Genomic DNA, 14,974 nt, shown 5'->3' on the forward strand with positions numbered 1-14,974 from the left:
TACAATTTATAAGCTGTGATATTGTTGGCTTACAATTTATGAGGTCTGATTTGATTGGCTTACAATGTATGAGGTTTGATATGATTGGCTTACAACCTATGTGGTCTGATATGATTGGCTTACAACTTACGAGGTCTGATATAATAGGCCTTCAAATGGCGAGGTCCGATATTATTGGCCTACAACTTATGAGGTCCAATATGATTGACCCACAACTTATGAAGTCAGATATTATTGGCTTACAACTTCCAAGGTCTGATATAATTGGCTTACAACTTGCAAGGTCCAATATGATTGGCTCACCATTTACACAGTCTGATATGATTGGCTTAAAACTTACAAGGTCAGATATGATTGGCTTACAACTTATGAGGTTTGATATGATTTGCTTACCACTTCTGAGGTCTGATATGATTGGCTTGCAACTTATGATGTCTGATATGTTTGGCTTACAACTTATGAGGTCTGATATGGTTGGCTTACAACTTATGAGGTCTGATATGATTGGCCTACAACTTACAATGTCTGATATGATTGGCCTACAACTTACAAGGTCTGATATGATTGGCTTACCACTTAGGAGATCTGATATAGTTGGCCTACAACTTTTGAGGTCTGATATGATTGGCTTACAACTTACAAGTTCTAATATGATTGGCTGACAGCTTATGAGGTCTGATATGATTGGCTTACAACTTACAAGGTCTGAGAGGATTGGCTTACATCTTATGAGGTTTGATACAATTGGCTTACAACTTGGAAGGTCTGAAAATATTAGCTTGCAACTTATGAAGTCCGATATGACTGGCTGCTATCGTCCAGCCAATCGTAGCACAGGAGGCGGGGCTTGTCCCAATACAGGTGGGGAGGGAAAACACTTCGCAACTGAAGTTCGGTTCTCTGCTCCGTTTGGCTCGTAAATGTTTTAAACAGTTTCAAACCTTCCCTGATATTAGAAGAGTCCGTTAACGACATATATATATATATATTTTTTTTTAATCTTCGCGCGTGCCCTTGGTCGAACAGAGCAAGCGCGCGCAGGCCCATACACACACACACGCGCACAGACGGTTGGCTAACACTCCCACTACAAGAGGGCTCTCTGCGCTGGAATCTGCGATTCACAGCATCTGAAGCTAAAGAGGGGACAAACAGGCAGATAGAGCCTCGCCAGCAGGACGAAGGTGAGTAAGCAATCTTTCAAAACAAGCAAACAAACAAACACGAGGCTGAAGTGAGCTTCTTACTCGCCAGCTTCTTGAATTTTCCCGTTCCACCTTAAATGCTGCAGCAGTTACATTCTGCACTGTTTAAGGTGGAACGGGAAGATTCGAACAAGAAACTGGCGAAAACGAAGCTTCGTCTGGTTTATAAAGAGGAGGATTGACTCTAAAATGCAGGTGAAATTAAAAGTGGATCCATTTTTTTGGAAGGTACATGGTTCTGCTCGTTGTTCAACATTAGTGGGATTAACCGGCGGCTGTATCCGAATCATGAAGGAATCGGTTCTTCCGTCAACAGAAGTCCAACCTAATCGAACTGTTCAGTAGCTTTGAAGCATCTATTCGGCGCAGTGATTCTGTCTCTGTTATAGGCTGAAGGATTGAGCTATAAAATGGAACAATAATCTTTTTCCCTCAGTCACGACCTAAAACAGCTGGTTATTGTTGATATGTCCATTTGTGAATAGAAGCAGCAGACATCAGACTCACTGAATCGGAGAATACATTCTTGAATCGCGAATCTTTTTATCGAACATTTGACTCATTTAAACGGACAGTTCGAAAGAATCGGTTCAGTAAAGGGAATCAATCTTTCTCTTTCTAATAACATATTTCAGGTGAAGTCTGGCTGTACTGTGAAGCTCGCCAACACGTTTACCCATTTATACCTATATTAAAGTGTCCAGCTTAGCCATTTTCTCCATATTTTACACTAAGTGTGAATGCTGGTCATTTGCTTTGGCTGGGTTTACATTTATGCTAGTGGGTTTAAATTATGCTAGCAACTAGTGCTAAGTGGTATTGCTGAAGTTCCTTATTGTGTTATTGAAAAATATCACAGTATTGGATAATATTTCTTAGGCTTAGGCATTCTTAGGCTTGTTTTAGTCTAGTATGTGGCTGGACCCTCGGCCCAGATCAGGCCTGCACTCTGTAAAAAGAGTAGACCTAACAAATGTGGCCCAAATCTGTCCCAGCTACCTTGCTGGGCCATAACAATGATGGCAGAATCGGCCCACAGACGTAAACATGAGGCAAGCTGCACAGCATCTGGCTCTATTCTGGCCTGCATGCCTAACATCTGCCCGGTGGTCACCCAACACTCGCTTATGAAAGCCGGGATCGGGCCAGAGCTGTCTGCTATCTGGGATTCAAGTTGGAAATAATAAGGTTATTGAAGTTATTCCTGGCTACTGCCCGCCCATGCTGAAAGAACATCTTACAAACCTGGCTTTATGTGTTTTGATAGGACTGTTGTGTTCTGCTTCTCTTAAAATGACACCAGAGGGAACTTGAAACATGGCTGGAGATGTTGGCCTTTCCCTGAAAGGAAACTTAGTATTTTTGTATTTTTTTTTATAGGTTTCAAAACGCTAGGTCTGGAGAGCATGATTAAAGTGCACAATTTTTTTTTTTAAAAAGCTAGAAAACAAAAGCACCACTAATGTTATTTGTTGGAATTACTATATTATAGATACTATGATAATTTTCTGTCAGATATGAAGCTACAGAGTTACAAAACTAAAAAACCAGTAGCATGGTTAGTCAACATTATGGTAAACCAGTGTAGGCCTGCACTTGTAGCAAGGCTTTATGGTGTCTTTACTTTGGATAACATGGGGAATTTCACTAAATAGCTGATTGTGGAGTTTGTGGAAATAAACTTAAAAGATGTACGCATCGCTGTATATGTTGTAAACTCACATAATTGCTTCCTAGAGCATGCCGTAGTAGTCCCTAGAGGGAAAATTTCCAGTTTAAAGACTAAAACCCCCTTCTGATGATGTATTTAGAAGGTGGGAGGAGCTACAAGCGGAGTGGTTGCTTGAGGGGGAGCATTTTTAATTTTATTTTTTGTTTTTCCACTATCTGGCTAACGCTGAAGGAAGTCAGAAACATCATGTCTGTATTTATTAGCCTTGCGCTCTCAGTCATAATTTGGTTATCACTCTGGGCTGGGGGATATATTTGCATAAAGCATGCTGGGTATTGTAGTGAGAGAGCATTGACAACCCAAAAAGGAAATATAAAATTGTGTATTCTATCAAAACAATACAGTAAGACTAACAAATAGCATCATGTGTTAGTTTTAGAAATTCCCCTTTAAGCGGTATTTCAGCAGTTTTTTGGTTTGTTGTGAATTGAGGCACATATTCTAGGTCCTTGATGTGAAGCACCACATCCTCCTTCATTGTCTTTCTGGCCCTCAGGCAACACTTATGAGGTCAGTTATGATTCCTAGCATTTGGGTAACAGTTATTTGGTCACTTCTGATTCCTGACATTCAGTTTAGTTGTTTTTCCTGCCTTCTGCTTTTTTGAAGAGTGTTCAAAGATGTGTGAGGCGTGTGGAGGGGGTTTGGTTCCTCAGCTGAAGGAACATGCTGTTCTCTTTGTGTGTGGACAAACCAAGAGGGGGTCCAACATTCTGGGACCTTCAAATCAAGCAGCGTTTGTTTTTTTGGGGGTGTGGTAAAAGTGAGTGTAGTAAACTAATCAGCAACTGCGAGCAAACCAAACATTGAGAAGCTGTATAACCAAATTAAAAACTTTTAAATAACTCGTCTCTTGAATAGATAGTATTTCGTAGCATGTAGTTTGATGAAAGTTGTGAAAATGCACCTACTGATCGCTCTGCCACATTCAGTAGTGAAAATGTAGGTGGACAGATCATTTTTGCAAGCTAATATTAGATTATTTCACTAATATTTCTGTTATTTGTTTGTCCATCCCCCCTCCAGATAGCATAAGGGTCTAACCAGGGAGGCGAGGCCCTCATGTGAAGTCAAAATGAGGCTTGGCCAGTTTTGTGGTTGTGTCGAACCGGTTCTATCCAGCTCTAGCACTCAAATACTTCTCCCTTTCCTCTGAAAGTCAGACTCCCCTCCCCCAGTGCCGCTGCGAACAGGCCCCCCTCACCTCCTGCCTGCTGTTTGCCTGTCATCAGCCCCCCTTTCACACATGCAGTTGTACTTACGGGTTGAACAGTCAGTCAAAAGTTTCCCCATACATGTTCAATCTGGTGACCGTGAAGGCCAAAGCATATGATTTCCATCATTTTCAAGCACATAAAATCAATAAGTGAGCCATTATGCCCTGTGAGTGGGGCCATTGTTGATGATGGTCAGTCAGAATGTCTTTGTATTCATTTGCAGTGACATACTGCCCCCCACAGCATAACACAACCACAACAACCGGCCTGCTATGTCTTCTTGGTGTTCGCTGCACATGCACTCTCCCACTTGTGGAGAATATGGCGAATCTTTTGTTTTATATCATGGTTTTCACGCCTCCGTAGACCAGTTCTAGTGGTTTGAACTCTGAAATTTTGTCATTTGTCTTTCTAATGAGGGGTTTATGCACTGCTGCCCTACCATAATGTCCCTCTTTATGTAGTTTTGGATGGACTGTTCTTGCCGACAGTCTGATTACGGCCTTCATTGACATTCACAGTCACTTGAGGAACAGTTATCAGTGTTACGGTCATTAAATGTGACTTCAATTTCAAATTTTGTCACCTGCCTATATAAGTATGTGAGCGTGCATAATGTGAAAAAACACATCAAGTTGTAAAAGCCCCTAAAAGTTAATACTATACATAGCTGATGGACTCATGTGGCAAAATTCTAACTATGGGACGACAACATGGCGGTACTCAATTTTATACCATAACCTACCTACCTACATGGAATAGTTCGGCAAAAAGTCACATGTACATGATTTTCCACGTACTCCGAATGCAGTTGACCGCCCAGGACAGGTGGTGTCCAAATTTTGCTTTTCTTTAGTTTAGAACTGGAAATATGATGCTAACGTTGCTAACAAACACCGTAGGTCAGTAGTCACCCAAACTGTCGCCAGAAATACATGCCCAAAACTTTTCTCAACTGAAACACATCCATGAATTCTAGTTGATGTGACTTGGAACACAGTAAGAGTCACTTTGACGTTTATGATGGGCAGCCTTTTTAGGTAACTGGAATCACTTCTTTCTTTAGCAAAATGTATCATTTCATGCAAGATGACCAAATTTGGGGCTCAGGGAATTTCTAATGTTACTATTCCTTTAACAGCCTAAAACTATCTTTTAATACAGTTATTCAAAACCTTGAACATACACATTCAAATGGCATGTTTTGTTGATTTTCTAAGGGAAAATAAGTTAATACATCCTCTACAGTTAACACACCCAAAAATGGCATTTGTCTGCAAATTTTAGTGCACAATTTCTATTTATTTGCTGAGTTTATAAATACACATAAATAAAATTATAAAATGTGCCATAACTTTTGCACATGCCACATTTTATTTTTAATTTTTTACTCCAATACATTTAATTGAGCGAATAAACAGTATGTATGCCTTAAATGTGTAGAATTTGCAGATGTATGGAAGTTTGTTAACTTATTTTCATTTACAAAAGCAACAAAACTTGTGTTTTGACCAGGAGCGGCTAACTTTTGGTGTTCTTTCACTACGATACCCGGCATACATCACGCAAATCATACAACCAGCCTGCCCCAAAGTGCTTGTACTTCCTGCCACCTTCATGATACATCATCAAAAGGGAGTGTTTAGCTTTCAAACCAGAAAATTTCACTCTGAAGACACAGTTTTGGACAAAGTACCCCTTTAAATTTATGCAAGAAAATTCCAATGCAAAAAAAAAAAAGTTTGAGATCATCAAATTACCTTTAATATTAGGCAAAGATAACCCAAGTAAACGCAAATGAAAAATTCTGTTCAGCCCTACCTGGCCCTATGTGATTTTCCCCTTAGCTACTAAATCAAGCATTTAACCTAATTCAATTGACTGTTTGGTTCAGTTTCACTAGCCACACCCAGGCATGATTACCACCAGACCTGTTGAATCTAAACATCACTTAAATAGAACCTGTCTGGCAATGTGAAGCAGGCTAAGTCTCAAAAAGCAGCGCATGATGCCTCGTTCTGAAGAGATTTAAATACAGATGTGAAGCAAAGTCATGCAGACTGAAGTCTCCCAGTCTGGAATGGGTTACAAAGCCATTGCTAAGGCTCTGGGACACCAGTGAAACACAGTGAGAGCCATTGTCCACAAATGGAGAAAACATGGAACAGTGGTGAAGCTTCCTAGGAGTTGCCGGCCAACTACAATTTCACAAAGAGCGCATCAACAACTCATCCAGGAGGTCACAAAAGAACCCCGACAAACGTCTAAAGAACTGCAGGCCTCATTTGCCTCAGTTAAGGTCAACGTACACGATTCCACAATAAGAAAGACACTGGGCAAAAATGGCATCCATGGGAGATTTGCAAGCCGCAATCTTCTATGGATGCTGATCAAAGAGAACACGAAGGCTCGTCTTGCATTTGCCAAAAAACATCTAGAAAACTTGATGAGTCAAAGGTGGAACTTTTTGGAAGACATGGGTCCCGTTATATCTGGCGTAAAGCTAACACTGCATTCCACCATAAGAACATTATACCAACAGTGAAACATGGTGGTGGTAGTGTGATGGTCTGGGGCTGCTTTGCTTCTGCAGGACCTGGACAGCTTGGCATAACTGATGGAACCATGAGTTCTGCTCTCTATCAGAAAATCCTGAAAGAGAATGTCCGCTCGTCAGTTCATGACCTAAAGCTCAAGCGCACCTGGGTTATGCAGAAGGACAATGATCCAAAGTACAAAAGCAAGTCCATCTCTGAATGGCTAAGAAGAAACCAAATTAGGTTTTGGACTGGCCGAGTCAAAGTCCTGACCTGAATCCCATTGAGATGCTGTGGCAAGACCTTAAACGGGCACTTCACGCTGGAAAACCCTCTAATGTAGTCGAATTAAAACAATTCTGCAAAGAAGAGTCGGCCAAAATTCTTCCACAGCAACCTAAAAGACTCATTGCAAACGTTTGATTGCAGTTTTTGCTGCCGAGGGTGGCAGAACCAGTTATTAGGTTTGGGGGGCAGTTACTTTTTCGCATGGGTGATACAAATTTTGAATAAATCTTTATCTTCAGTAAATGCAGTGCTAATTTGTCACATTTAAATGTAACAAATTTGCAAAAATAGAAGAAATCGGGTCTTTTTCATAGCACAGGCTGCATTGGGAATTCTCCAGCGTCACCTGAAAAGCTAATCCGGCAGTGTTCTGGGTTTTCTGTTTGAAAGGGGCTACTGACTCTAGTGCCTTCCTAATGGGATTACAGGGGAATCCCACTTAGAAGAGCTAACGAAACTTCCTCCATGGTTCAATAGGGATTAGCCTGATGCTAGCGTGCAGGTGTGCCATGCCCTTGGAGAGTGCGTGTGGGCCTGTAAAATCAGCTTTAATAGGACGTACAAGCCGGTCTTGGATCGGTGAGGCTTGATAAATGTGCCCCAGATGCGGCTCCGTCCTGTAGACTCGCACACATTACGCTGAGTCATTATTATTATTTCATTATTTCACGTCTGACCTAAATTGCACTGAGCGCGTATAGCTGATTATTAATGAGATGAGTTATGAGGCAGAGAGTGATCGTCTTCCTGCTAACCTTCACCACCTTCACTGGGTGTATGCATGTGTGAGAGACATTAACATGCAGCGCAAATTCATAGAAGTCTTCTAGGACTGAACAATACCGGGGAACAATTTGGGCAATATGGTAATAAAATATACCAGCCTTGCTTGAAATGTGAACACATCTATCCAAACTGTAAAAATATCATTTTTATAATGGTCAGTTCTGCCTCTGCAGCGCCCCCTCTGAGCTAAACACCCCCAGCACCACCTTACAAGGCTGCGATATGCCAAATGTCTGTAACAACTGTAACCCAGTTAATCTAAGCTTCCCCCTGTTGAGGACTACAACCCCCAGTGATTTGAGGCTGCAGATAATTGTCTTCTTTCAGTAAGGGCCTCTCACTAATGGGCAGAAAAGATCCGATTGACATTCGACCCCTGCCCCCATCCTCCTTTCCTTCTTCTCAAGCTAGGAGAAGGATTCAGGGACCCCCCCAGCCCCCACTGCAGTCTCAGACTTGAACTGTTGTTTACCAAGTTTTGAGTGACCACTAAAATGTAGGTGGGATAAAATGTCTGAAGGCACGGGGTCAACTTTTGTTGGGGTGAGGGGGCTGGGCGGTAGTGGTGTGGAATGCCGTGCACCAGCTTACATGTGTTGACTGACGCTCTCTGCGTGTGATTTTAGCGAATCACAATCCTATCTAGTCGCCAAAAGTATTTTAATTTTTCTATTAATATTAGCCTGTTTCAGAGTGTGCTGTACTACAGTGCCCAGCATGCACTGCAACGTAACGTGCACTCTGAATCTCCCACCCTAACAACATTCTATGGGACAGCAGTTACACCTTAGTTCTACATAATTCCACACCAGCAGTGGTGGACAAAGTACACAAATCATGTACTTGAGTTAAAGTAGAGAGACCCAAGGTAAAATATTACTCCAGTAAAAGTAGAAGTTCCTCCCTTTAGACCTCCACTTGAGTAAAAGTACAAAAGTATTTGCCTTCAAATGTACTTAAGTATCGAAAGTGAAAGTATTAAAGATTAATTATGACTCTGATGTCCTGTTATCATTTTTGTAACAAGACTCGCTTCATTAAGTCATTTTAGGTGAAAATACTCCAGTGTCACTCTTGGTAAACCAGTCTTTTAATAGAAATTTTATGCTGCTACACTGATGTTGAACCGTATGCTTGCACTGGGTCGGTATGTCCAGCAGGTCAAAACAAGCTCAAAATAAAGTGCGCGCTGTGCCCTGATTGGTGTTCTTGCTTCGCGCTTCTTTTGTTTTTTTGACATGCTACGTTTTTATACACACAGAAGCCAAAAGGAACGACAGTAAGATATTTGAATTTGAAATGTAGTAGAGTGAAAGTAAAAAGTTGCCCACAATGGAAAAACTCCAGTAAAGTACAGATACACAAAAAAACTACTTAAGTACAGTAACGAATTACATTTACTTAGTTACTGTCCACCACTGCGCACCAGTCATATCACCAAACGCACCAGCTGCATTCCAGATGCAGTTCAACCAACATAAACACCAAACGTCAGCACAGCAGCTCAGAAACTGATCCCAAGTCTTAATGAACGAGCACCAAAGAAAGGATGTCAATAAAAAACGTAGGTGTTCTCTGGCCCACGGGTTTGTTGAGATTTTTAAACGTGGCACCTTTAGTGGTTGAGTCTGACACCCCTAGTCTAAGTGTTTTGTGCTCTTGTGGTTTCTGGATGTTGGAAAAGTTTGAAAAAGTTAAAGCCCCTCGATTGGGCGCTTTTGAGAACAATGAACATGTTATTTTTGTTGTTGTTTTGGAGTGGGCAGTAGTGATGTACTGGGTTTTTTAGCTCGCGCTGCTCTGCATTTGGGCAATTTTGTTTCGGAGAAAGCGTTCGGCTGGCATTCTCTGACAACACGAACGGTGAAGAGCAGACTAAAGCTTCAGTCAGATGCTGCCAAAATGCTAGTCCTGAGGGCAACAGCAGTGAACATGCAGGGCGTGTTGCTGCCGTTTTAAAGAGGGCGAACTTACAGCCTTCTCACAGGACCAGAAACTGGAACAATTCCGGAACAGGAACGTGATCGTTTGGACAAAGAACAATGTTTCTTCTTTCTCCAAATGTAGTCAAAGCTCTGGAGCTACAAGGCTAATGTGACTAACTCATAATGGAAGCTTATACTTCACCAGTTAGCATGAGGCTAACTGCATGCTTAAAGCATCAAACACTTATCAAGTTAAAAAGTCTCTAAGAGACTCGCTTATGTGGTTTCTGACATCAGGGTGAAGCTATGTGGGAGCCTGGGGGGCCTAAGTCCACCCACTTGCTGGTAAAAAGTGAAGATATTACATAATATTAAGGCATTGTGGGCAAAGGGGCTGTTTTCTTGCATCTTCATGAACACAACATTAGCCTGCTCGAATGTTTCTCCTGAGAACTTAGCTGAGCTGTGTTGGCTCCTATAGGCTACTTATTAAGCTACCATGTAGTATTACTTGATTGTGGCAAAGAAAACAATGTTGACCACTTTGAAAAAGCAACAAGAGCACTGCAGTCTTCAACTGTTGCTCTAGACATCTACACTTAGGCCCCTGCCACTTAGCCCTGACCCCTCCGTTGATGTCTAGGGGTAGGGTGTTCCCGATTCTTGTAGAGATAGAGGGGCAGGGCGAAGTGTTAGGGCTACATGGCCCTCCAAACGGAGTGTTGTGAGGGAAAAAAAAACAGCAAGATGGCTGTGCAAGCGACCAAAGCAACCCACAAATGGGAGTATTTTCTCTGTATGCTGTTGTAGTAACATTAGTCAGTTAAATACATGATGGTGTATTTACCTCTGATCGTGGTAATTGGTGGGTAGTTTTAAAACAATTTGGCTGTGACCCAACACTCTGGCCCTATTCATACCAGGCATTGACGTACGTCCTTAGTAATCCAATCATGAGTGGACAGTGGAAAGCGGGCCTTTAATACCCAGCATTAACATCTATCTCAAGTGATGTGATCATTGATTAAGTGGTTGTTATGCTATGGGGGCATTGAGATACATGAGCTCATGCTATAGATGTTGATTTTATGTGTCCTTGGTTTGAGTGATCAGATTACAGTCTCTGAGGCACATTGGACCCCATTCACACCTGAACTTACTGCTGTCCACTTATGATCAGATCTGATCACTCAAACCACGTGGTCACAGATGCATATGTCCACATATCATTTGTAGCGTGAACACTAAAGAGTCCCGATGCGTTGTCGACATCGACAAAGGACCATCATTCAACTGCAGCAGAGACGGAAGTAGCATGTGTAGCATGTTAGCAGTTCATGCAATCTAAATGTTTGTAACAGCCTAAACATGCACACAAAATATATAATAAAATATGGACAAGCACACGAATCCACAAGTTACACAGATGTTACACAGACGTCACGCAGATGACGTGTATCTCGGTTACGCAGATGACGTGTATCCCGGTTACGCAGATGACGTGTATCCCGGTTACGCAGATGACGTGTATCCCGGTTACGCAGATGACTTGTATCCTGGTTACGCAGATGACGCCTCGTCTCGGTTACGCAGGTGACGTGCGTCTCGGTTGCGCAGATGCTGTGGATCTCGGTTACGCAGGTGACCCGTATCTGTTATGCAAGTGACGCATATGTTATGCAGATGACATGTATCTCGGTGACGCAGGTGACGCGCATGTTATGCAGATGACGTGTATCTCGGCCCCTCTTCATAGCCCTACAACTCTGGCTGTGGGTCACATGCTTTCTCGCGATGTGATGGAATTGAAACGGTGACTCTTGAGATTCAGGAACTTTTTGAAGTGTGTTTCTGCGTTGTATAATCGCAAAGATATTAATAGAAACACAGAGAAACATTTAACCAACTCAAACCAGTTTATCCAAGATGCGTATGACCACATAACATTCGTCGTCTGAATGCTAGAGTGACTCGGAGCGTCCCCGACAGCAATGAATGACCATCTTTTCAGCTGCGTCATCACAGCACGTGTAAGTGTGTGTCACTTCTAGAGACAGAGGGCCTTCTTGTTTTGCTGTGTCTACTTATCAGCTCTCGGAGAGGATCTGGGAGTTGTCAGTCAAAGTCCAGTCCCGGTGGCGTTTCCGGCTCCTGTAAACAGCTGTTATGTAACATTATGCTGTGCTACTCTCTGTTCCTGCTTAGACAGGGTTGCTCTGTTTTTAGAGCCGACTGTCACTACTACGACTTCTCCTGTTACTCACACGCTCACTGTGCTGTTGACTCAGTGATGTAGATCTACCACAGGAAGTTATAAAATACAGATTTGAATATTATAAACTGCAAACAAGAGGATTTTTTTTTACATATTCTGTTCAATGCTTTAAGTATTTTGGATAAGTTATTAAGTGAGAAATAATTTACTGTAATTATCTGTTTATAGTAATTTCTTGTCAAGTTGTGTGTCTGTAGGTTTGGTCACCACTTTTTAATTCTGGATATTAATTTTAGAACTTTATTTTGGATATTAACTTTATTATAACTTAATTCTTGGTATTGTATTAATTTTTTTTCTGGATATATACTTTATTATTACCTTTTATTATAGCATTTTTATTGTTTAGTTTTTATAACTATAATCATTTAAAACTATGTAATTTTGAAACTTTATAATTTTATTAAAACCTAATTCTAGATGTTATTTTTATTGTAACATATTTTTTTGTTGCTTATAAAAACTTCATTTCCTTTTTATATAACTTAAAATAACAATGTTTTTAAAATTAAAACTAATTTTTTTATAACTTCAATCTTGATTTTTTTTATTAGAATATTTTCTGAATATTATTTTTATTATGTCTTCATTCTGGATATTAACTCCATTATACTTCATTTGTTATGGTCTTTTTTTTACTTCGTTCTAGATACTTTTAAGATAAATATTGAGAGCCAAAAAAAACATAGGTAGGTAGATTTCATATCTAGACATTACAAACTATTTTATTACATTTTGTTATTAAAATACCCAAATAATATTTTAAAAGGAGAGCAAGAATTTAATAAGCTATATATTTTATAAAAATGTTCATTCCCTCATTAGGTGAGGGGATAGGGTTAGGCTGTCTTTCTGGCTGGCCAAATCAAGTGTCCTTACAGGCCAACAGTCACCCACAGAGCACACTTTGGGCTGCAGGTTTTTTTTTTTAAAAAGAGCTGGCAATGCCATGAAGCACTCTGGGAGGTGCATTGGGGTGTAATTTAGCATAATCACAGTGCCATATCATCAAACTGCCCCCTGCTAGCAATAACTTCAGTGTTCAGCAAATGTATGTTTGGAGAAAGCATTTGATGAAAGGAACACCTTGCCAACTGTTAAGTATAGTGGTGGATGTATTAGTGAATAGCTGAACGAAGGTGATTTTAGAGATTTTGGGATTAATGTGCTGGTAAATGTGAACACTGTAAGCCCCTGATAAGGAAAAAAACTGTGTTTAACTTTAAAGGCCTATGTGGTTCAGCATGTCTTGTCTTTGGAAGTTTGCTGTCTGTAGTCTGTCTCTGGTACACTGGGTCGACAGGTAATTAATTAATGCAACAGGCAACAAATACAACATTTGGATTTCCTGAAGGAAATACAGTGCTCGTAATGCATAGAAAAGAAAGAAAGATAGAAAGAAAGAAATGGAGGAAAATAAAAGAAATGAAGAGAAGAGAGCAAAGAGGGAGGAAAAAAAGAATGGCAAGAAGGTGAGAAGAAAAAGAGTATTATGGGCTATGAAGAAGAAACAGAAGAAAGATTAAAAAAAAAACCTAAAGAAAGGAAAAAAGCAGGAGAAATGAAACAAAGAAATAAGAGAAAGGAATAAAGGAAGGAACGAAAATAAATGAAAGGACAGAACAGAGGAGAGAAAAAAGGAAGAGGAAAAGAAAAAACAGGATGATGGGTCAAAAAGGGTACTAGAGTGGAAAGAAGGAAGAAAAACAAGGAAAATAAAGATTAAAAAATAGAAGAAAAGATGAACAAGAAGGATGCAAGAGAAATGAAAAAAGAAGAGAGGAAAAATGGATGGAATGAAAATGAAAAAGGGTGGAAGGAAAAAGAGGAGAAAAGGAAGGATGGGGGAAAAAGAAAGGCAGGTAATTGAATCAAAAAAGGGTGCGCCAACAGAAGGAAGAAAAACAGATGAAAGATAAAGAAATGGAAGAGAACAAAAGAAGGAAATGAGAAAGGAAAAAGAAAGAGGAAAGAAGAAAAGAGTATGAAATGGAAGGAAAAGTATAATAAAGGATGGAAAAGAAACAAAGAGAGAGGATGGATTCTACTGAATATCAGCAAATTCTGGAAATTTGACAGTGAGTCAAGAAATTGAATCTGATAAGAGGCTGGTTTCTACAGCAGATAATGATCCTAAACATACCTCAAAATCCTCAAGGAAGTGCAAGCTGGAGCTTTTTGAATGACCCTCACAGTCTCCTGACCTGAACAATCTTTGAATATCTGTGGGTAGATCTTAAACATGTACATGCAAGATGACTCAAAAAAGATTGCAAAACTAGAAGTGGCTCCAAACAATGTTTTTAAACTGTGAAATCTGCTGAAGGGGCTATTATTCAGTACAGACTTAGAAGGATGTATGTACTTGTGCACATGTCTGTTCTTTAAGTTCGTCAAATATAACATAACTGTATAAAATAACGGAACAATAGTTTGGTGGATAAGTTGTGTAAACTCCTTTTTTCTTTGAAAATCAACAAAATATCTCGTTTGTGGTGCCCAAACATTTGCATATGTATGGGGTTATACCTCATCCCCTGAGAAATAACAGGCCGAAGTACCTACTGTTTTTCACCAAACTCAGCAGTCATCTCATAAGTTTAGTCCTGATCAGATACGAAGTCCTGTGGTGGATTTTCAAGACAAATAAATTATAACAGGCAGTTTAATTTATATAAGCCTATATATCGCTCATGCAGCTGAACACCACGGGTCCAAGCACCTTCATAGCTGCAATACAGTATTACTTGAGCGTCTGGTCCCGGCAGCCACGTGGTTGCAGTGTAGCATCACGTGAGCAGCTGGTCAAGGCAGCCTCGTAGCTGGGGTGCAGCTTACACTCGAGTGGCCTTCAAAGGCAGCCTATTAGCTGCGGTGCAGCGTCAATTGATTGGCCAGTCAAGGCAGCCTCATAGCTGTGGTGCAGCAACCCTTGAGTGGCCAGTCCAGGCAGCCTTGTAGCTGCAGTGCAGCAGCCCTCAAACGACCGCTTCAGGGAGCCTGGTAACT

General features: G+C 40.7%; 1 protein-coding gene across 2 annotated transcripts in view; it reads left to right on the forward strand.

The window, feature by feature from the left end:
• The first annotated feature begins 869 nt into the window (after positions 1-869).
• The window catches only part of fam169ab (family with sequence similarity 169 member Ab), a 43,619-nt gene continuing 29,514 nt past the window's right edge, over positions 870-14,974 (forward strand). For both annotated transcript variants that reach the window (XM_036588070.1, XM_036588071.1), the window contains exon 1: positions 870-1,184. The gene's annotated coding sequence lies outside the window, so the exon portion shown is untranslated. The remainder of the gene's footprint in view (positions 1,185-14,974) is intronic.

Source organism: Colossoma macropomum, unplaced genomic scaffold (genome assembly GCF_904425465.1).
Source record: "Colossoma macropomum unplaced genomic scaffold, Colossoma_macropomum, whole genome shotgun sequence".
Classification (NCBI taxonomy): Eukaryota; Metazoa; Chordata; class Actinopteri; order Characiformes; family Serrasalmidae; genus Colossoma; species Colossoma macropomum.